This window comes from Pseudophryne corroboree, unplaced genomic scaffold (assembly GCF_028390025.1).
Source record: "Pseudophryne corroboree isolate aPseCor3 unplaced genomic scaffold, aPseCor3.hap2 scaffold_99, whole genome shotgun sequence".
NCBI lineage: Eukaryota > Metazoa > Chordata > Amphibia > Anura > Myobatrachidae > Pseudophryne > Pseudophryne corroboree.
The window spans coordinates 1,043,256-1,065,622 of NW_026970570.1; the positions used below are offsets into that span (position 1 = coordinate 1,043,256).

The following is a 22,367-nucleotide window of genomic DNA, read 5'->3' on the forward strand; positions in this document are numbered from 1 at the left end:
CATGAAGCAGTCGGTCCTCTTCTCCAAGTAGAATCCACGGGTACCTGAAAATAAAAGATAATTATACTCACCTGATCCAGGTTCCAGATTAAATCCACGTACTTGGCAAAACAACAAACCGAACACCCGGACCAGACGGACTGAAAGGGGTCCCATGTTTACACATGGGATCCCTTTCCACGAATGCAGACATCCGAATCTCGCGAGAATCCGACAGCGGGATGATGACGTTCGTGCGCGCTCGGGCTAGCCGAGCAAGGCGGGAAGGTTCGAACCTGCCTCGGACCCGTGTAAAATGGGTGAAGTTCGGGGGGTTCGGATTCCGACGAACCGAACCCACTCATCACTAGTATGTACGTGAGTGTCAGGTGCCGTGCGCGTACATACGTGTCAGTGCCGTGTGTGTACGTACGTGTGTGTCAAGTGTCGTGCGTGTACGTGTGTGTGTGTGTGTCAGGTGGCGCGTACCTACATGTGTGTATGTCAGGTGCTGTGCATGTGTGTACGTACAGGCGTGTGTCAGGTGCCGCGCGTGTACGTACGTGTGTGTGTGTGCCAGGAGCCGCGCGTGTACATGCGTGTGGGTGTCAGGAGCCGTGCGTATACGTACATACGTGTAGGTGTCAGGTGCCGTGCGTATACGTATATACGTGTGTGTGTCAGGAGCCGCGCGTGTTCGTACATGTGTGTGTGTGTCAGGAGCCACGCGTGTGTGTGTGTGTCAGGAGCCGCGCGTGTTCGTACATGTGTGTCAGGTGCCGCACGTGTATGTGTGTGTGTGTGTGTTAAATTCCGCGTGTGTACGTACGTATGTGTGTGCCTGGAGCCGCGCGTGTACATACATGTGTGTGTGTGTCAGGTGCTGTACGTGTATGTGTGTGTCTCAGGTGCTGCACGTGTATATGTGTGTATCTCAGGTGCTGCATTTGTATGCGTCAGCTGCCACGTGGGTGTCAGGTGTTGAGCGTGTATGTGTTTGTGTCGCATCTGTATGTGTGTGACTGTCAGGTGCTGCACGTGTATGTGTGTGTCAGGTGCTGCATGTATATATGTGTGTGTTAGGTGCTGTTCATGTATGTGGGAGTGGCAGGTGCTACATGTGTATATATGTGTGAGTGGCAGGTGCTGCGTGTGTATACGAGTGTGTGTGAGGTGCTGCGAGTGTATGTGTGTGTTAGGTGCTCTGAGTGTATATGATTGTGTGTCAGGTGCTGTGCGTGTGTGCGTTAAATGCCACATGTATGTATGTATGTGTGTCAGGTGCTGCGTGTGTGTGTGGGTGTGTCAGGTGCTGCATGTCTGTGTGTGTGGGTGTGTCAGGTGCTGCATGTGTGTGTGTGTGTGTGTCTGTCAGGTGCTGCATGTGTGTGTCAGGTGCTGCATGTCTGCGTGTGTGTCAGGCGCTGCATGTCTGTGTCAGGTGCTGCGTGTGTGTGTGTGTGTCAGGTGCTGTGTGTGTGTGTGTGTGTGTGTGTGTCAGGTGCTGCGTGTCTGCGTGTGTGTGTCAGGTGCTGCGTGTCTGCGTGTGTGTGTCAGGTGCTGCGTGTGTGTGTGTGTGTGTCAGGTGCTGCGTGTCTGCGTGTGTGTGTCAGGTGCTGCATGTCTGCGTGTGTGTGTCAGGCGCTGCATGTCTGTGTGTCAGGTGCTGCGTGTGTGTGTGTCAGGTGCTGTGTGTGTGTGTCAGGTGCTGCGTGCCGTGTGCGTGTGTCAGGTGCGTGAGTGTGCGTGTGTCAGGTGCGTGAGTGTGTGTGTGTCAGGTGCGTGAGTGTGTGTGTGTGTGTCAGGTGCGTGAGTGTGTGTGTCAGGTGCGTGAGTGTGTGTGTGTCAGGCGCTGCGTGTCTGTGTGTGTCAGGCGCTGCGTGTCTGTGTGTGTAAGGCGATGCGTGTGAGTGTGTGCGTGTGTGTCAGGTCCGTGTGAGTGTCAGGTGCTGCGTCTGTGTGTGTGTGTCAGGTGCTGCGTGTGTGCGTGTGTGTCAGGCGCTGCGTGTGCGTGTGTCAGGCGCTGCAGGGAGGGCGGGAAGGACGGACAGCAGGGAGGGCGGGGGGGGGACGGACACACAGCAGGGAGGGCGGGGGGAGAACGGACACACAGCAGAGAGGAGGAGGGGGGGTGGCCGGACACAGCGGGAGGAGGGGGGGTGGCCGGACACAGCGGGAGGAGGGGGGTGGCCGGACACAGCGGGAGGAGGGGGGGTGGCCGGACACAGCGGGAGGAGAGGGGGTGGCCGGACACAGCGGGAGGGGGGGGTGGCCGGACACAGCGGGAGGGGGGGGTGGCCGGACACAGCGGGAGGGGGGGGTGGACGGACACAGCGGGAGGGGGGGTGGCCGGACACAGCGGGAGGGGGGGGTGGCCGGACACAGCGGGAGGAGGGGAGGGTGGCCGGACACAGCGGGAGGGGGGGTGGCCAGACACAGCGGGAGGGGGGGGTGGCCGGACACAGCGGGAGGGGGTGGTGGCCGGACACAGCGGGAGGGGGGGTGGACGGACACAGCGAGAGGGGGGGGTGGCCGGACACAGCGGGAGGGGGGGGTGGCCGGACACAGCGGGAGGAGGGGAGGGTGGCCGGACACAGCGGGAGGAGGGGAGGGTGGCCGGACACACAGCAGGGAGGGCGCGGTGGGGAACACACTGCAGGGAGGAGGGGGGGGGACACACAGCAGGGAGGGCAAGGGGGGGGCGACGGACACACAGCAGGGGGGGGGAGGGAGACGGACACACAGCAGGGAGGGCGAGAGGGGGAGGGGGGGGTGACTGGTGACCATAGAGACCTTGATAAATACCGCATACTGCACGGAGGGAGGGCCGGACACAGCGGGAGGAGGAGGAGGGAGGAGTGGCCGGACACAGCTGCCCGAGGCGCCTCCTACTGCCAGCCGCACTACAGACGCGGGGAGGAGACGCAGGCAGCCACCAGGGAAGGTCCGGCGGGCGGCCGGGCACACAGCGGGCGAGCGGGCGGGCGAGCGGGCGGGCGGGCGGGAGGGGAGGGTGGCCGGGCGGGCGGGAGGGGAGGGTGGCCGGACACGCGGGGGAGAAGTGGAAGCTGGGTACACAGCGGTGGGCTGCCTGACAGAACTCACCCAGTGCTACGCAGCTCCGGCGATCTCCTCCCGCTTCATGGACCTCAATGAACTCACACGCCGGGAACCGCTGGCTGTCCTCCTGCAGCTCCACGTGACTCCTTCCCGCTCTGTCTCCTCGTGCCCAACTGCCAGAGCTACTCTCTGTACACCCCCTGCTGGCGGTCACTGCGCAGGCGCAACAAATTGAAATGCCCTATCTCTATAATGGGGCATATTTCTCTTAATTAAAAAAACCCTATAACTTTCTGAAAAACCACAACCCCAAAAGGCACTACACTGGGGCATACTCTATCTAGTAAAACAAACCCCAAGTCTTAATTCGTCCTCTATCCTGACTTATGCCTTCCCAAAAAAATCTTCATTCACTCTATGGGAAAACGTTGTCAAAAAGCCACAGAGGGAGTGGCAGAAAAAAACTGACAGTTGGAAATTTAGCTTACTCCCAATTCCTCATTTTTTATTATTTTGCCCTGAAATTTGTCCTGCAGCAGCGGGTGACGATTCTACGCGTCCATACCAAATTTCAGCTCAGTACGTCCAATCAGTTTTGAGGTGTAGCCCCTCAAACACCATGCCCCCATCTCAGAAGTTCCCTATGGGAGAATTCCGTTTGTTCGATTCAGCCTTAATATAAGGGCACGACCGTGCCCTTATAATTGACTGTATTGTTTTCTTTCAAAAATCCACTTAATTTTCTTTACCCGATTATTAAAATGGTAATTGACAAAAACAAACTACATTGTCACCAGAAGAGCAATACAAAATGTACAAGTGATATATTAAAATCATCTTTCCAGCTTGAATTTCAATGATGCATTGGGGCAACGATTTTGTGAGAAACATCTTCACCCTTAAATAAAGATTTTCTTAATTCCTTACCTGTGTGCTAATTAGATATCACCTTGTTTTCACATTAAACAGACTTCCACATGAGAAAACAGCAAAGATGCAGTGGCGTTAATGTTTCCTGGTGTCAACCTGTATTATTTCCGTAGATATTGAAATGAGGATGCATCTTGCTGCCTTTCCAATGAAGCAAGTTTAATTTAGTAATAGGTGAAAAACCATCCCTACAAAGATGTTAATCAGATACTTGGCTTTGTGGACACTTTTCAGAGAACAAATTTGTTATCATAAAAATAAAGCCAGAAAATGAAGAGCTGTTTAATCACTCAATTGGATTTTTCTGCCAGCATTTTTCTTTTTCTCTGCAACCCACTGCTAAATTGTGCTTCCTAGCTGTTTTTTTATAAAATCACTTAATCAAATCTAACTCTGATTACATCAGAGAAGGCCAGGTACCCTACACCATAAGAGGGGGTTTGCAATTTTGACTTGTCTACTTAAATATCACCAAAATCTGATCACAAGGTCAATTACGTCCCTGGGTGGGATTGAACCACCAACCTTTTGATTAATAGCTGAACACATTAACCGATTGCGCCACAGAGACACTTTGCAAAAACTATATACTGACAAAGACTAATAAGCATTCATCTAGAACGTTTCCTAGAAAAACTTTAAAAAGTCAATAATCTGGAGAGTTTTTGTAAGATGTTTCTTCCAGCAACCAATGAAGAAACACATTGGTACTTTCGCATGATGAGTGAGTGCTTCAGGATCTCTTGCACTTACATGTGCAGCAGAGTACTGCAATGGAAGCATGCTGGGCCCATAACCCAGAGGTAGGCAGATTGAAACTATCCTTTGCTATATGCATTTTTTTTTGTTCATTAAAGTAATCCAAAACTGGGATTGATATTTTAGCTTTTATTTTTACTTAAAGTACAATAACTTTTACCATTTTAATTTGTTTTAATAGTATATTGACAGTATTGTTTTCTTTCAAAAATCCACTTAATTTTCTTTACCCTATTATTAAAATGGTAATTGACAAAAACAAACTACATTGTCACCAGAAGAGCAATACAAAATGTACAAGTGATATATTAAAATCATCTTTCCAGCTTGAATTTCAATGATGCATTGGGGCAACGATTTTGTGAGAAACATCTTCACCCTTAAATAAAGATTTTCTTAATTCCTTACCTGTGTGCTAATTAGATATCACCTTGTTTTCACATTAAACAGACTTCCACATGAGAAAGCAGCAAGGATGCAGTGGCGTTAATGTTTCCTGGTGTCAACCTGTATTATTTCAGTAGATATTGAAATGAGGATGCATCTTGCTGCCTTTCCAATGAAGCAAGTTTAATTTAGTAATAGGTGAAAAACCATCCCTACAAATATGTTAATCAGATACTTGGCTTTGTGGACACTTTTCAGAGAACAAATTAGTTAGCATAAAAATAAAGCCAGAAAATGAAGAGCTGTTTAATCACTCAATTGGATTTTTCTGCCAGCATATTTCTTTTTCTCTGCAACCCACTGCTAAATTGTGCTTCCTAGCTGTTTTTATAAAATCACTGAATCAAATCTAACTCTGATTACATCAGAGAAGGCCAGGTACCCTACACCATAACAAGGGGTTTGAAATTTTGACTTGTCTACTTAAAGATCACCAAAATCTGATAACAAGGTCAATTAAGTCCCTGGGTGGAATTGAACCACCAACCTTTTGGTTAATAGCCTTACACACTAACTGATTGCGCCACAGCAACACTTTGCAAAAGTATATACTGACAAAGGCTAATAAGCATTCATCTAGAACGATTCCTAGAAACATTTTAAAAAGTCAATAATGTGGAGAGTTTTTGTAAGATGTTTCTTCCATCAACCAATGAAGAAACACATTGGTACTTTCCCATGATGAGTGAGTGCTTCAGGATCTCTTGCACTTACATGTGCAGCAGAGTACTGTAATGGAAGCATGCTGGGTCCATAACCCAGAGGTAGGCAGATTGAAACTATCCTCTGCTATATGCATTTTTTTTGTTAATTAAAGTAATCCAAAACTGGGATTGAAATTTTTGCTCTTTTATTTTTACTTAAAGTACAATAACTTTTACCATTTTAATTTGTTTTAATAGTATATTGACAGTATTGTTTTCTTTCAAAAATCCAATTAATTTTCTTTACCCGATTATTAAAATGGTAATTGACAAAAGCAAACTACATTGTCACCAGAAGAGCAATACAAAATGTACAAGTGATATATTAAAATCATCTTTCCAGCTTGAATTTCAATGATGCATTGGGGCAACGATTTTGTGAGAAACATCTTCACCCTTAAATAAAGATTTTCTTAATTCCTTACCTGTGTGCTAATTAGATATCTCCTTGTTTTCACATTAAACAGACTTCCACATGAGAAAGCAGCAAGGATGCAGTGGCGTTGATGTTTCCTGGTGTCAACCTGTATTATTTCAGTAGATATTGAAATGAGGATGCATCTTGCTGCCTTTCCAATGAAGCAAGTTTAATTTAGTAATAGGTGAAAAACCATCCCTACAAAGATGTTAATCAGATACTTGGCTTTGTGGACACTTTTCAGAGAACAAATTTGTTAGCATAAAAATAAAGCCAGAAAATGAAGAGCTGTTTAATCACGCAATTGGATTTTTTTGCCAGCATATTTCTTTTTCTCTGCAACCCACTGCTAAATTGTGCTTCCTAGCTGTTTTTATAAAATCACTGAATCAAATCTAATTCTGATTCCATCAGAGAAGGCCAGGTACCCTACACCATAACAGGGGTATTCGAAATTTTGACTTGTCTACTTAAAGATCAACAAAATCTGATAACAAGGTCAATTACGTCCCTGGGTGGGATTGAACCACCAACCTTTTGGTTAATTGCTGTACACACTAACTGATTGCGCCACAGCGATACTTTTCAAAAGTACATACTGACAAAGGCTAATAAGCATTCATCTAGAACGTTTCCTATAAAAACTTTAAATAGTCAATAATCTGGAGAGTTTTTGTAAGATGTTTCTTCCATCAACCAATGAAGAAACACATTGGTACTTTCCCATGATGAGTGAGTGCTTCAGGATCTCTTGCACTTACATGTGCAGCAGAGTACTGTAATGGAAGCATGCTGGGTCCATAACCCAGAGGTAGGCAGATTGAAACTATCCTCTGCTATATGCATTTTTTTTGTTAATTAAAGTAATCCAAAACAGGGATTGACATTTTTGCTCTTTTATTTTTACTTAAAGTACAATAACTTTTACCATTTTAATTTGTTTTAATAGTATATTGACAGTATTGTTTTCTTTCAAAAATCCAATTAATTTTCTTTACCCGATTATTAAAATGGTAATTGACAAAAACAAACTACATTGTCACCAGAAGAGCAATACAAAATGTACAAGTGATATATTAAAATCATCTTTCCAGCTTGAATTTCAATGATGCATTGGGGCAACGATTTTGTGAGAAACATCTTCACCCTTAAATAAAGATTTTCTTAATTCCTTACCTGTGTGCTAATTAGATATCACCTTGTTTTCACATTAAACAGACTTCCACATGAGAAAACAGCAAAGATGCAGTGGCGTTAATGTTTCCTGGTGTCAACCTGTATTATTTCCGTAGATATTGAAATGAGGATGCATCTTGCTGCCTTTCCAATGAAGCATGTTTAATTTAGTAATAGGTGAAAAACCATCCCTACAAAGATGTTAATCAGATACTTGGCTTTGTGGACACTTTTCAGAGAACAAATTTGTTATAAAAATAAAGCCAGAAAATGAAGAGCTGTTTAATCACTCAATTGGATTTTTCTGCCAGCATTTTTCTTTTTCTCTGCAACCCACTGCTAAATTGTGCTTCCTAGCTGTTTTTTTATAAAATCACTTAATCAAATCTAACTCTGATTACATCAGAGAAGGCCAGGTACCCTACACCATAAGAGGGGGTTTGCAATTTTGACTTGTCTACTTAAATATCACCAAAATCTGATCACAAGGTCAATTACGTCCCTGGGTGGGATTGAACCACCAACCTTTTGATTAATAGCTGAACACACTAACCGATTGCGCCACAGAGACACTTTGCAAAAAGTACATACTGACAAAGACTAATAAGCATTCATCTAGAACGTTTCCTAGAAAAACTTTAAAAAGTCAATAATCTGGAGAGTTTTTGTAAGATGTTTCTTCCAGCAACCAATGAAGAAACACATTGGTACTTTCGCATGATGAGTGAGTGCTTCAGGATCTCTTGCACTTACATGTGTAGCAGAGTACTGCACTGGAAGCATGCTGGGCCCATAACCCAGAGGTAGGCAGATTGAAACTATCCTTTGCTATATGCATTTTTTTTTGTTCATTAAAGTAATCCAAAACTGGGATTGATATTTTAGCTTTTATTTTTACTTAAAGTACAATAACTTTTACCATTTTAATTTGTTTTAATAGTATATTGACAGTATTGTTTTCTTTCAAAAATCCAATTAATTTTCTTTACCCGATTATTAAAATGGTAATTGACAAAAACAAACTACATTGTCACCAGAAGAGCAATACAAAATGTACAAGTGATATATTAAAATCATCTTTCCAGCTTGAATTTCAATGATGCATTGGGGCAACGATTTTGTGAGAAACATCTTCACCCTTAAATAAAGATTTTCTTAATTCCTTACCTGTGTGCTAATTAGATATCACCTTGTTTTCACATTAAACAGACTTCCATATGAGAAAACAGCAAAGATGCAGTGGCTTGGATTTTTGAAAGAAAACAATACTGTCAATATACTATTAAAACAAATTAAAATGGTAAAAGTTATTGTACTTTAAGTAAAAATAAAAGCTAAAATATCAATCCCAGTTATGAATTACTTTAATGTACAAAAAAATAATGCATATAGCAAAGGATAGTTTCAATCTGCCTACCTCTGGGTTATGGGCCCAGCATGCTTCCATTGCAGTACTCTGCTGCACATGTAAGTGCAAGAGATCCTGAAGCACTCACTCATCATGCGAAAGTACCAATGTGTTTCTTCATTGGTTGCTGGAAGAAACATCTTACAAAAACTCTCCAGATTATTGACTTTTTAAAGTTTTTCTAGGAAACGTTCTAGATGAATGCTTATTAGTCTTTGTCAGTATGTATTTTCTGCAAAGTGTCTCTGTGGCGCAATCGGTTAGTGTGTTCAGCTATTTATCAAAAGGTTGGTGGTTCAATCCCACCCAGGGACGTAATTGACCTTGTGATCAGATTTTGGTGATATTTAAGTAGACAAGTCAAAATTGCAAACCCCCTCTTATGGTGTAGGGTACCTGGCCTTCTCTGATGTAATCAGAGTTAGATTTGATTAAGTGATTTTATAAAAAAAACAGCTAGGAAGCACAATTTAGCAGTGGGTTGCAGAGAAAAAGAAAAATGCTGGCAGAAAAATCCAATTGAGTGATTAAACAGCTCTTCATTTTCTGGCTTTATTTTTATGATAACAAATTTGTTCTCAGAAAAGTGTCCACAAAGCCAAGTATCTGATTAACATCTTTGTAGGGATGGTTTTTCACCTATTACTAAATTAAACTTGCTTCATTGGAAAGGCAGCAAGATGCATCCTCATTTCAATATCTACGGAAATAATACAGGTTGACACCAGGAAACATTAACGCCACTGCATCTTTGCTGTTTTCTCATGTGGAAGTCTGTTTAATATGAAAACAAGGTGATATCTAATTAGCACACAGGTAAGGAATTAAGAAAATCTTTATTTAAGGGTGAAGATGTTTCTCACAAAATCATTGCCCCAATGCATCATTGAAATTCAAGCTGGAAAGATGATTTTAATATATCACTTGTACATTTTGTATTGCTCTTCTGGTGACAATGTAGTTTGTTTTTGTCAATTACCATTTTAATAATCGGGTAAAGAAAATTAATTGGATTTTTGAAAGAAAACAATACTGTCAATATACTATTAAAACAAATTAAAATGGTAAAAGTTATTGTACTTTAAGTAAAAATAAAAGAGCAAAAATATCAATCCCAGTTTTGGATTACTTTAATTAACAAAAAAAAATGCATATAGCAGAGGATAGTTTCAATCTGCCTACCTCTGGGTTATGGACCCAGCACTTCCATTACAGTACTCTGCTGCACATGTAAGTGCAAAAGATCCTGAAGCACTCACTCATCATGGGAAAGTACCAATGTGTTTCTTCATTGGTTGATGGAAGAAACATCTTACAAAAACTCTCCACATTATTGACTTTTTAAAATGTTTCTAGGAATCGTTCTAGATGAATGCTTATTAGCCTTTGTCAGTATGAACTTTTGCAAAGTGTTGCTGTGGCGCAATCAGTTAGTGTGTAAGGCTATTAACCAAAAGGTTGGTGGTTCAATCCCACCCAGAGACTTAATTGACCTTGTTATCAGATTTTGGTGATCTTTAAGTAGACAAGTCAAAATTTCAAACCCCCTGTTATGGTGTAGGGTACCTGGCCTTCTCTGATGTAATCAGAGTTAGATTTGATTCAGTGATTTTATAAAAACAGCTAGGAAGCACAATTTAGCAGTGGGTTGCAGAGAAAAAGAAATATGCTGGCAGAAAAATCCAATTGAGTGATTAAACAGCTCTTCATTTTCTGGCTTTATTTTATGCTAACAAATTTGTGCTCTGAAAAGTGTCCACAAAGCCAAGTATCTGATTAACACCTTTGTAGGGATGGTTTTTCACCTATTATTAAATTAAACTTGCTTCATTGGAAAGGCAGCAAGTGATGTCATCCAAGCAGTGGGTCAAAGTTGGCTTCAAACCTCGTCTGCTTATGAAAAGAGAAAAGGGGTATGCAGGGCATGGCGGCCTTTTGCGGTGCTTGGATGACCCCTAGTTCGCATTAAATAATGCAGTCGAGTTTCCCACATTTGGGGAAATCACAGGGGTCAGCATACCCAGAATGCAATGAATGAACCGCTCCCTGGGAGAACAGTCTTCATGACCATGGTATCTCCTATGCAAAATAAGTATGATTTGGGATAGGGCTGGGGAGGGCCGCTGCTCAGGCACATCTCTGTCAAGTAAAGGAGATTCAACTGAGGCAGCACAAGGGAACTCTCATCTGGGGACAACAACTGCAGGGAGAACACATATTTTCAGATGAACATGGGAGGGCAGAAGGCTGCCTAATACTGAAGCACCCCCAAACAACAAACCAAATGCAACAACTAGTGCAAGCATTCCTGGGGGAAGGCCTGCAGCAGATGGATTTGCATATGGCGATGTCATCCAAGCAGTGGGTCAAAGTTGGCTTCAACCCTCGTCTGCATATGAAAAGAGAAAAGGGGCGTGCAGGGCATGGCGGCCTTTTGCGGCACTTGGATGACACCTAGTTCACATTTCTTGCAGCAGCTGGGCACTGTAACAGCTCCAGAGCTGCTCTGTAAGGCAAGTAAAAGGGTGTGGGCCCTGCAGCACTACCTGTAGTTCGCATTGTGCGAGACCCCTAGTTCGCATTAAACACCCCCACCCTCCTTCGGTGTGGGGCTCATGTTGGCCATGCCCCAGCCCCTGAAGCATTCACGCTGATTTCTTGCAGCAGCTGGGCACTGTAACAGCTCAAGAGCTGCTCTGTAAGGCAAGTAAAAGGGTGTGGGCCCTGCAGCACTACCTGTAGTTTGCATTGTGCTTTGGAAGGCACAAAGTAAGCAGACGGGAAGAGAAGTCAGGATAGTGCACAAGGGTATAGACGGGAGGGGCTCAAGAAAAAAGAAGTGGAAACAGACAGCAAACTAGGCTTCCAATGCACAATGCAAACTACAGGTAGTGCTGCAGGGCCCACACCCTTTTACTTGCCTTACAGAGCAGCTCTGGAGCTGTTTAATCACTCAATTGGATTTTTCTGCCAGCATAATTTTTCTCTTACGTCCTAGAGGATGCTGGGGACTCCGTAAGGACCATGGGGGATAGACGGGCTCCGCAGGAGACATGGGCACTTTAAGAAAGACTTTAGATCTGGGTGTGCACTGGCTCCTCCCTCTATGCCCCTCCTCCAGACCTCAGTTTACTACTGTGCCCAGAGGAGACTGGGTGCTTTTCAGGGAGCTCTCCTGAGTTTCCTGACAGAAAGTATATTTGTTAGATTTTTTTATTTTCAGGGAGCCTGCTGGCAACAGACTCCCTGCATCGAGGGGCGGAGGGGAGAGATGCACACCTACTTCTGTGAGTTGATAGGCTCTGCTTCTTAGGCTACTGTACAGCATTAGCTCCAGAGGGATCGGTACGCAGGTCTCACCCTCGACGTCCGTCCCAGCGCCGCGCCGCCGTCCCCCTCGCAGAGCCGGAAGATAGAAGCCGGGTGAGTATGAGAAGAAAAGAAGACTTCAGAGGCGGCGGAAGACTTCATGATCTTCACTGAGGTAACGCACAGCAGTAAAGCTGTGCTCCATTGCTCCCATACACCTCTCACACGGCAGTCAGTGTAAGGGTGAAGGGCGCAGGGGGGACGCCCTGGGCAGCAATATAGACCTCTCTTTGGCAAAATAAATATATATGCAGCTAGGCACTGTATATATATATAAGAGCCCCCGCCTTTTTTTTACTATATTTGAGCGGGACAGAAGCCCGTCGCTGAGGGGGTGGGGCTTCTCCCTCAGCACTCACCAGCGCCATTTTCTCCACAGCACCGCTGAGGGGAAGCTCCACGGACTCTCCCCTGCTTATACCACGGTAGAAAGAGGGTCTTAAAGAAGAGGGGGGCACATAATTAGGCGCATATATATATGGAAATACAGCGCTACTGGGTAAACATAAAATTATTGTGTTTTTTTCCTGGGTCATATAGCGCTGGGGTGTGTGCTGGCATACTCTCTCTCTCTGTCTCTCCAAAGGGCCTTGTTGGGGAACTGTCCTCAGATAAGAGGATTCCCTGAGTGTATGGTGTGTCGGTACACGTGTGTCGACATGTCTGAGGTAGAAGGCTCTCCTAGAGAGGAGCAGGAGCAAATTAATGTGGTGTCTCCATCGACAACGCCGACACCTGACTGGATGGATATGTGGAATGTTTTAAGTGCTAATGTAAACTTATTACACAAGAGATTAGACAAAGCTGAAGCTAGGGAACAGTCAGGGAGTCAACCCATGCCTGTCCCTATGTCGCAGGGACCTTCGGGGTCTCAAAAGCGCCCACTATCCCAAATAGTTGACACAGATACCGACACGGATTCTGACTCCAGTGTCGACTACGATGATGCAAAGTTACAGCCAAAATTGGCTAAATGTATTCGATATATGATTATTGCACTAAAAGATGTTTTGCACATCACAGAGTCCCCTGTCCCTGACACGAGGGTACACATGTATAAGGGAAAGAAACCTGAGATAACCTTTCCCCCCTCACATGAGTTGAACGAATTATGTGAAAAAGCTTGGGAATCTCCAGACAAAAAGCTGCAGATTCCCAAAAGGATTCTTATGGCGTATCCTTTCCCGCCAATGGACAGGATACGGTGGGAATCCTCCCCTAGGGTTGATAAAGCATTGACACGCTTATCCAAAAAGGTAGCGCTGCCATCCCAGGATACGGCTACCATCAGGGACCCTGCTGACCGCAAGCAGGAGGTTACCCTAAAGTCCATTTACACACATTCTGGTACCTTACTCAGACCGGCAATTGCGTCGGCCGGGGTTGTAGCGCGGTGGCAGCGGAATTGCAGACCCGTCCTCAATTCCTGCTAAAAGTGGAATCATCCTTTCATATGAACCAACCTATTGTGATGCCTGTGGCTACGCGTGACTTGGAGGATTCCGAGTCCCTTGATGTGGTCAGGGCTTTGAAAATTTACGTGGCCAGAACGGCTAGAGTCAGAAAAACAGAAGCACTGTTTGTCCTGTATGCAGCCAACAAGATTGGCACCCCTGCTTCAAAGCAGACTATTGCTCTCTGGATCTGTAACACGATTCAGCAGGCGCATTCTATGGCGGCAAATCCATCTGCGAACTACAGGTAGTGCTGCAGGGCCCACACCCTTTTACTTGCCTTACAGAGCAGCTCTGGAGCTGTTACAGTGCCCAGCTGCTGCAAGAATTCAGCTTGAATGCTTCAGGGGCTGGGGCATAGCCAACATGAGCCCCACACCAAAGGAGGGTGGAGGTGTTTAATGCAAACTAGGGGTCAGCCTAGCGCCGCAAAAGGCCACCATGCCCTGCACGCCCCTTTTCTCTTTTCATATGCAGACGAGGGTTGAAGCCAACTTTGACCAACTGCTTGGATGACATCACCATATGCAAATCCATCTGCGGCAGGCCTTCCCCCAGGAATGCTTGCACTAGTTGTTGCATTTGGTTTGTTGTTTGGGGGTGCTTCAGTATTAGGCAGCCTTCTGCCCTCCCATGTTCATCTGAAAATATATGTTCTCCCTGCAGTTGTTGTCCCAAGATGAGAGTTCCCTTGTGCTGCCTCAGTTGAATCTCCTTTACTTGACAGAGATGTGCATGAGCAGCGGCCCTCCCCAGCCCTATTCCAAATCATACTTATTTTGCATAGGAGATACCATGGTCATGAAGATTTTTCTCCCAGGGTGAGGTTCATTCATTGCATTTTGGGTATGCTGACCCCTGTGATTTCCCCAAATGTGGGAAACTCGACTGCATTATTTGTGGTAGTGGGAGGCTGTGTTTGTGATTTCTTCTGGTCAGCTCTGGTAAAAGTCAGATTTCTTTGTTTCAGATTTTCCTTTAGCCTTGTTCTTCTTTCGAGAGTTCCCTTGTGCTGCCTCAGTTGGATCTCCTTCACTTAACAGGGGGGTGCCCGAGCAGCGACCCTCCCCAGCTCTAGCCCAACTCCTACTTACCTGCCAGGTGAGATACTATGATCATGAAGGTGCTTCTCCCAGGGCAAGGCTCACCCATTGCACTCTGGGTGTGCTGCCCCTGCGATTTCCCCAAATGTGGGAAACTTGACTGCATAATTTGTGTTTCCCCTGGTCGGCTCTCGTATAATTCAGATCTCTTTGTCTCAGATCTCTCTCCAGCCTAGTTTGCTGTCTGTTTCCACTTCTCTTTTCTTCAGCCGCTCCCTTCTATACCCTTGTGCACTATCCTGACTTCTCCTCCCGTCTGCTTACTTTGTGCCTTCCAATGCACAATGCAAACTACAGGTAGTGCTGCAGGGCCCACACCCTTTTACTTGCCTTACAGAGCGTCTCTGGAGCTGTTACAGTGCCCAGCTGCTGCAAGAAATCTGCTTGAATGCTTCAGGGGATGGGACATGGCCAACATGAGCCCCACACCAAAGGAGGGTGGAGCAGAAGGCTGCCTAATACTGAAGCACCCCCAAACAACAAACCAAATGCAACAACTAGTGCAAGCATTCCTGGGGGAAGGCCTGCCGCAGATGGATTTGTGGTGATGTCATCCAAGCAGTTGGTCAAAGGTGGCTTCAACCCTCGTCTGCATATGAAAACAGAAAAGGGGCGTGCAGGGCATGGTGGCCTTTTGCGGCGCTTGACTGACCCCTAGTTTGCATTAAACACCTCCACCCTCCTTCGGTGTGGGGCTCATGTTGGCTATTCCCCAGCCCCTGAAGCATTCAAGCTGATTTCTTGCAGCAGCTGGCCACTGTAACAGCTCCAGAGCTGCTCTGTAAGGCAAGTAAAAGGGTGTGGGCCCTGCAGCACTACCTGTAGTTTGCATTGTGCATTGGAAGGCACAAAGTAAGCAGACGGGAGGAGAAGTCAGGATAGTGCACAAGGGTATAGAAGGGAGCGGCTGAAGAAAAGAGAAGTGGAAACAGACAGCAAACTAGGCTGGAGAGAGACCTGAGACAAAGAGATCTGAATTATACGAGAGCCGACCAGGGGAAACACAAATTATGCAGTCAAGTTTCCCACATTTGGGGAAATTGCAGGAGCAGCACACCCAGAGTACAATGGGTGAGCCTTGCCCTGGGAGAAGCACCTTCATGATCATAGTATCTCACCTGGCAGGTAAGTAGGAGTTGGGCTAGAGCTGGGGAGGGTCGCTGCTCGGGTACCCCCCTGTAAAGTGAAGGAGATCCAACTGAGGCAGCACAAGGGAACTCTCGAAAGAAGAACAAGGCTAAAGGAAAATCTGAGACAAAGAAATCTGACTTTTACCAGAGCTGACCAGAAGAAATCACAAACACAGCCTCCCACTACCACAAATAATGCAGTCAAGTTTCCCACATTTGGGGAAATCACAGGGGTCAGCATACCCAAAATGCAATGAATAAACCTCACCCTGGGAGAAAAATCTTCATGACCATGGTATCTCCTATGCAAAATAAGTATGATTTGGAATAGGGCTGGGGAGGGCCGCTGCTCATGCACATCTCTGTCAAGTAAAGGAGATTTAACTGAGGCAACACAAGGGAACTCTCATCTGGGGACAACAACTGCAGGGAGAACATATATTTTCAGATGAACATGGGAGGGCAGAAGGCTGCCTAATACTGAAGCACCCCCAAACAACAAACCAAATGCAACAACTAGTGCAAGCATTCCTGGGGGAAGGCCTGCCGCAGATGGATTTGCATATGGTGATGTCATCCAAGCAGTGGGTCAAAGTTGGCTTCAACCCTCGTCTGCATATGAAAAGAGAAAAGGGGCGTGCAGGGCATGGTGGCCTTTTGCGGCGCTTGGCTGACCCCTAGTTTGCATTAAACACCTCCACCCTCCTTTGGTGTGGGGCTCATGTTGGCTATGCCCCAGCCCCTGAAGCATTCAAGCTGATTTCTTGCAGCAGCTGGGCACTGTAACAGCTCCAGAGCTGCTCTGTAAGGCAAGTAAAAGGGTGTGGGCCCTGCAGCACTACCTGTAGTTCGCATTGTGCGTTGGAAGGCACAAAGTAAGCAGACAGGAGGAGAAGTCAGGATAGTGCGCAAGGGCATAGAAGGGAGCGGCTCAAGAAAAGAGAAGTGGAAACAGACAGCAAACTAGGCTGGAGAGAGACCTGAGACAAAGAGATCTGAATTATACGAGAGCCGACCAGGGGAAACACAAATTATGCAGTCAAGTTTCCCACATTTGGGGAAATCGCAGGAGCAGCACACCCAGAGCAATGGGTGAGCCTTGCCCTGGGAGAAGCACCTTCATGATCATAGTATCTCACCTGGCAGGTAAGTAGGAGTTGGGCTAGAGCTGGGGAGGGTCGCTGCTCGGGTACCCCCCTGTAAAGTGAAGGAGATCCAACTGAGGCAGCACAAGGGAACTCTCGAAAGAAGAACAAGGCTAGAGGAAAATCTGAGACAAAGAAATCTGACTTTTACCAGAGCTGACCAGAGGAAAGCACAAACACAGTCCCCCACTACCACAAATAATGCAGTCAAGTTTCCCACATTTGGGGAAATCACAGGGGTCAGCATACCCAAAATGCAATGAATGAACCTCACCCTGGGAGAAAAATCTTCATGACCATGGTATCTCCTATGCAAAATAAGCATGATTTGGAATAGGGCTGGGGAGGGCCGCTGCTCATGCACATCTCTGTCAAGTAAAGGAGATTCAACTGAGGCAGCACAAGGGAACTCTCATCTTGGGTCAACAACTGCAGGGAGAACACATATTTTCAGATGAACATGGGAGGGCAGAAGGCTGCCTAATACTGAAGCACCCCCAAACAACAAACCAAATGCAACAACTAGTGCAAGCATTCCTGGGGGAAGTTCTGCAGAAGACGGATTTGCATACGGTGATGTCATCCAAGCAGTGGGTCAAAGTTGGCTTCAACCCTCATCTGCATATGAAAAGAGAAAAGGGGCGTGCAGGGCATGGCGGCCTTTTGCGGTGCTTGGATGACCCGTAGTTCGCATTAAACACCTCCACCCTCCTTTGGTGTGGGGCTCATGTTGGCCATGCCCCATCCCCTGAAGCATTCAAGCTGATTTCTTGCAGCAGCTGGGTACTGTAACAGCTCCAGAGCTGCTCTGTAAGGCAAGTAAAAGGGTGTGGGCCCTGCAGCACTACCTGTAGTTTGCATTGTGCATTGGAAGGCACAAAGTAAGCAGACGGGAGGAGAAGTCAGGATAGTGCACAAGGGTATAGAAGGGAGCGGCTGAAGAAAAGAGAAGTGGAAACAGACAGCAAACTAGGCTGGAGAGAGACCTGAGACAAAGAGATCTGAATTATACGAGAGCCGACCAGGGGAAACACAAATTATGCAGTCAAGTTTCCCACATTTGGGGAAATTGCAGGAGCAGCACACCCAGAGTACAATGGGTGAGCCTTGCCCTGGGAGAAGCACCTTCATGATCATAGTATCTCACCTGGCAGGTAAGTAGGAGTTGGGCTAGAGCTGGGGAGGGTCGCTGCTCGGGTACCCCCCTGTAAAGTGAAGGAGATCCAACTGAGGCAGCACAAGGGAACTCTCGAAAGAAGAACAAGGCTAAAGGAAAATCTGAGACAAAGAAATCTGACTTTTACCAGAGCTGACCAGAGGAAAGCACAAACACAGTCTCCCACTACCACAAATAATGCAGTCAAGTTTCCCACATTTGGGGAAATCACAGGGGTCAGCATACCCAAAATGCAATGAATGAACCTCACCCTGGGAGAAAAATCTTCATGACCATGGTATCTCCTATGCAAAATAAGTATGATTTGGAATAGGGCTGGGGAGGGCCGCTGCTCATGCACATCTCTGTCAAGTAAAGGAGATTCAACTGAGGCAGCACAAGGGAACTCTCATCTTGGGACAACAACTGCAGGGAGAACACATATTTTCAGATGAACATGGGAGGGCAGAAGGCTGCCTAATACTGAAGCACCCCCAAACAACAAACCAAATGCAACAACTAGTGCAAGCATTCCTGGGGGAAGTTCTGCAGAAGACGGATTTGCATACGGTGATGTCATCCAAGCAGTGGGTCAAAGTTGGCTTCAACCCTCATCTGCATATGAAAAGAGAAAAGGGGCGTGCAGGGCATGGCGGCCTTTTGCGGTGCTTGGATGACCCCTAGTTCGCATTAAACACCTCCACCCTCCTTTGGTGTGGGGCTCATGTTGGCCATGCCCCATCCCCTGAAGCATTCAAGCTGATTTCTTGCAGCAGCTGGGCACTGTAACAGCTCCAGAGCTGCTCTGTAAGGCAAGTAAAAGGGTGTGGGCCCTGCAGCACTACCTGTAGTTTGCATTGTGCATTGGAAGGCACAAAGTAAGCAGACGGGAGGAGAAGTCAGGATAGTGCACAAGGGTATAGAAGGGAGCGGCTGAAGAAAAGAGAAGTGGAAACAGACAGCAAACTAGGCTGGAGAGAGACCTGTGACAAAGAGATCTGAATTATACGAGAGCCGACCAGGGGAAACACAAATTATGCAGTCAAGTTTCCCACATTTGGGGAAATCGCAGGAGCAGCACACCCAGAGTACAATGGGTGAGCCTTGCCCTGGGAGAAGCACCTTCATGATCATAGTATCTCACCTGGCAGGTAAGTAGGAGTTGGGCTAGAGCTGGGGAGGGTCGCTGCTCGGGTACCCCCCTGTAAAGTGAAGGAGATCCAACTGAGGCAGCACAAGGGAACTCTCGAAAGAAGAACAAGGCTAAAGGAAAATCTGAGACAAAGAAATCTGACTTTTACCAGAGCTGACCAGAGGAAAGCACAAACACAGTCTCCCACTACCACAAATAATGCAGTCAAGTTTCCCACATTTGGGGAAATCACAGGGGTCAGCATACCCAAAATGCAATGAATGAACCTCACCCTGGGAGAAAAATCTTCATGACCATGGTATCTCCTATGCAAAATAAGTATGATTTGGAATAGGGCTGGGGAGGGCCGCTGCTCATGCACATCTCTGTCAAGTAAAGGAGATTCAACTGAGGCAGCACAAGGGAACTTTCATCTGGGGACAACAACTGCAGGGAGAACACATATTTTCAGATGAACATGGGAGGGCAGAAGGCTGCCTAATACTGAAGCACCCCCAAACAACAAACCAAATGCAACAACTAGTCCAAGCATTCCTGGGGGAAGTTCTGCAGAAGACGGATTTGCATACGGTGATGTCATCCAAGCAGTGGGTCAAAGTTGGCTTCAACCCTCATCTGCATATGAAAAGAGAAAAGGGGCGTGCAGGGCATGGTGGCCTTTTGCGGTGCTTGGATGACCCCTAGTTCGCATTAAACACCTCCACCCTCCTTTGGTGTGGGGCTCATGTTGGCCATGCCCCATCCCCTGAAGCATTCAAGCTGATTTCTTGCAGCAGCTGGGCACTGTAACAGCTCCAGAGCTGCTCTGTAAGGCAAGTAAAAGGGTGTGGGCCCTGCAGCACTACCTGTAGTTTGCATTGTGCATTGGAAGGCACAAAGTAAGCAGATGGGAGGAGAAGTCAGGATAGTGCACAAGGGTATAGAAGGGAGCGGCTGAAGAAAAGAGAAGTGGAAACAGACAGCAAACTAGGCTGGAGAGAGACCTGAGACAAAGAGATCTGAATTATACGAGAGCCGACCAGGGGAAACACAAATTATGCAGTCAAGTTTCCCACATTTGGGGAAATCGCAGGGGCAGCACACCCAGAGTGCAATGGGTGAGCCTTGCCCTGGGAGAAGCACCTTCATGATCATAGTATCTCACCTGGCAGGTAAGTAGGAGTTGGGCTAGAGCTGGGGAAAGTCGCTGTTCGGGCACCCCCCTGTCAAGTGAAAGAGATCCAACTGAGGCAGCACAAGGGAACTCTCGAAAGAAGAACAAGGCTAGAGGAAGATCTGAGACAAAGAAATCTGACTTTTTCCAGAGCTGACCAGAGGAAAGCACAAACACAGTCCCCCACTACCACAAATAATGCAGTCGAGTTTCCCACATTTGGGGAAATCACAGGGGTCAGCATACCCAAAATGCAATGAATGAACCTCACCCTGGGAGAACAATCTTCATGACCATGGTATCTCCTATGCAAAATAAGTATGATTTGGGATAGGGCTGGGGAGGGCCGCTGCTCATGCACATCTCTGTCAAGTAAAGGAGATTCAACTGAGGCAGCACAAGGAAACTCTCATCTGGGGACAACAACTGCAGGGAGAACACATATTTTCAGATGAACATGGGAGGGCAGAAGGCTGCCTAATACTGAAGCACCCCCAAACAACAAACCAAATGCAACAACTAGTACAAGCATTCCTGGGGGAAGTTCTGCAGAAGACGGAATTGCATACGGTGATGTCATCCAAGCAGTGGGCCAAAGTTGGCTGGAACCCTCATCTGCATATGAAAAGAGAAAAGGGGTATGCAGGGCATGGCGGCCTTTTGCGGCGCTTGGATGACCCTTAGTTCGCATTAAACACCCCCACCCTCCTTCGGTGTGGGGCTCATGTTGGCCATGCCCCATCCCCTGAAGCATTCAAGCTGATTTCTTGCAGCAGCTTGGCACTGTAACAGCTCCAGAGCTGTTCTGTTAGGCAAGTAAAAGGGTGTGGGCCCTGCAGCACTACCTGTAGTTTGCATTGCGCATTGGAAGGCACAAAGTAAGCAGACAGGAGGAGAAGTCAGGATAGTGCACAAGGGTATAAAAGGGAGCGGCTCAAGAAAAGAGAAGTTGAAACAGACAGCAAACTAGGCTGGAGAGAGACCTGAGACAAAGAGATCTGAATTATACGAGACCTGACCAGGGGAAACACAAATTATGCAGTCAAGTTTCCCACATTTGGGGAAATCGCAGGGGCAGCACACCCAGAGTGCAATGGGTGAGCCTTGCCCTGGGAGAAGCACCTTCATGATCATAGTATCTCACCTGGCAGGTAAGTAGGAGTTGGGCTAGAGCTGGGGAGGGTCGCTGCTCGGGCACCCCCCTGTCAAGTGAAGGAGATCCAACTGAGGCAGCACAAGGAAACTCTCGAAAGAAGAACAAGGCTAGAGGAAGATCTGAGACAAAGAAATTTGACTTTTACCAGAGCTGACCAGAGGAAAACACAAACACAGTCCCCCACTACCAACAAATAAAGCAGTCGCGTTTCCCACATTTGGGGAAATCACAGGGGTCAGCATACCCAGAATGCAATGAATGAACCTCACCCTGGGAGAGTAATCTTCATGACCATGGTATCTCCTATGCAAAATAAGTATGATTTGGGATAGGGCTGGGGAGGGCCGCTGCTCATGCACATCTCTGTCAAGTAAAGGAGATTCAACTGAGGCAGCACAAGGGAACTCTCATCTGGGGACAACAACTGCAGGGAGAACACATATTTTCAGATGAACATGGGAGGGCAGAAGGCTGCCTAATACTGAAGCACCCCCAAACAACAAACCAAATGCAACAACTAGTGCAAGCATTCCTGGGGTAAGTTCTGCAGAAGACGGATTTGCATACGGTGATGTCATCCAAGTAGTGGGTCAAAGTTGGCTTCAACCCTCATCTGCATATGAAAAGAGAAAAGGGGCGTGCAGGGCATGGCGGCCTTTTGCGATGC

The 22,367-nt window shown here is 46.6% G+C and overlaps 14 non-coding genes and 1 pseudogene across 14 annotated transcripts; 2 read left to right on the plus strand and 13 right to left on the minus strand.

The window, feature by feature from the left end:
* Positions 1-10,798: 10,798 nt before the first annotated feature.
* On the minus strand, positions 10,799-10,977 carry LOC135049655 (U1 spliceosomal RNA; annotated as a pseudogene).
* Positions 10,978-14,474: 3,497 nt separating this feature from the next.
* On the plus strand, positions 14,475-14,638 carry LOC135049327 (U1 spliceosomal RNA). The gene has a single exon (XR_010241088.1). It is a non-coding gene; the product is annotated as a U1 spliceosomal RNA (small nuclear RNA).
* A 152-nt stretch (positions 14,639-14,790) lies between these two features.
* Positions 14,791-14,953, plus strand: LOC135049424 (U1 spliceosomal RNA). The gene has a single exon (XR_010241179.1). It is a non-coding gene; the product is annotated as a U1 spliceosomal RNA (small nuclear RNA).
* An 824-nt stretch (positions 14,954-15,777) lies between these two features.
* On the minus strand, positions 15,778-15,940 carry LOC135049474 (U1 spliceosomal RNA). Its single transcript, XR_010241227.1, has one exon. It is a non-coding gene; the product is annotated as a U1 spliceosomal RNA (small nuclear RNA).
* A 152-nt stretch (positions 15,941-16,092) lies between these two features.
* LOC135049320 (U1 spliceosomal RNA) lies at positions 16,093-16,256 on the minus strand. The gene has a single exon (XR_010241081.1). It is a non-coding gene; the product is annotated as a U1 spliceosomal RNA (small nuclear RNA).
* A 674-nt stretch (positions 16,257-16,930) lies between these two features.
* Positions 16,931-17,091, minus strand: LOC135049619 (U1 spliceosomal RNA). The gene has a single exon (XR_010241347.1). It is a non-coding gene; the product is annotated as a U1 spliceosomal RNA (small nuclear RNA).
* A 152-nt stretch (positions 17,092-17,243) lies between these two features.
* On the minus strand, positions 17,244-17,407 carry LOC135049266 (U1 spliceosomal RNA). The gene has a single exon (XR_010241030.1). It is a non-coding gene; the product is annotated as a U1 spliceosomal RNA (small nuclear RNA).
* A 674-nt stretch (positions 17,408-18,081) lies between these two features.
* Positions 18,082-18,244, minus strand: LOC135049476 (U1 spliceosomal RNA). Its single transcript, XR_010241229.1, has one exon. It is a non-coding gene; the product is annotated as a U1 spliceosomal RNA (small nuclear RNA).
* A 152-nt stretch (positions 18,245-18,396) lies between these two features.
* On the minus strand, positions 18,397-18,560 carry LOC135049308 (U1 spliceosomal RNA). Its single transcript, XR_010241069.1, has one exon. It is a non-coding gene; the product is annotated as a U1 spliceosomal RNA (small nuclear RNA).
* Positions 18,561-19,234: 674 nt separating this feature from the next.
* Positions 19,235-19,397, minus strand: LOC135049493 (U1 spliceosomal RNA). Its single transcript, XR_010241241.1, has one exon. It is a non-coding gene; the product is annotated as a U1 spliceosomal RNA (small nuclear RNA).
* Positions 19,398-19,549: 152 nt separating this feature from the next.
* On the minus strand, positions 19,550-19,713 carry LOC135049309 (U1 spliceosomal RNA). The gene has a single exon (XR_010241070.1). It is a non-coding gene; the product is annotated as a U1 spliceosomal RNA (small nuclear RNA).
* Positions 19,714-20,387: 674 nt separating this feature from the next.
* Positions 20,388-20,550, minus strand: LOC135049425 (U1 spliceosomal RNA). The gene has a single exon (XR_010241180.1). It is a non-coding gene; the product is annotated as a U1 spliceosomal RNA (small nuclear RNA).
* Positions 20,551-20,702: 152 nt separating this feature from the next.
* LOC135049207 (U1 spliceosomal RNA) lies at positions 20,703-20,866 on the minus strand. Its single transcript, XR_010240974.1, has one exon. It is a non-coding gene; the product is annotated as a U1 spliceosomal RNA (small nuclear RNA).
* Positions 20,867-21,540: 674 nt separating this feature from the next.
* Positions 21,541-21,703, minus strand: LOC135049443 (U1 spliceosomal RNA). The gene has a single exon (XR_010241196.1). It is a non-coding gene; the product is annotated as a U1 spliceosomal RNA (small nuclear RNA).
* A 152-nt stretch (positions 21,704-21,855) lies between these two features.
* On the minus strand, positions 21,856-22,020 carry LOC135049459 (U1 spliceosomal RNA). The gene has a single exon (XR_010241212.1). It is a non-coding gene; the product is annotated as a U1 spliceosomal RNA (small nuclear RNA).
* Between the last annotated feature and the right edge of the window lie 347 nt (positions 22,021-22,367).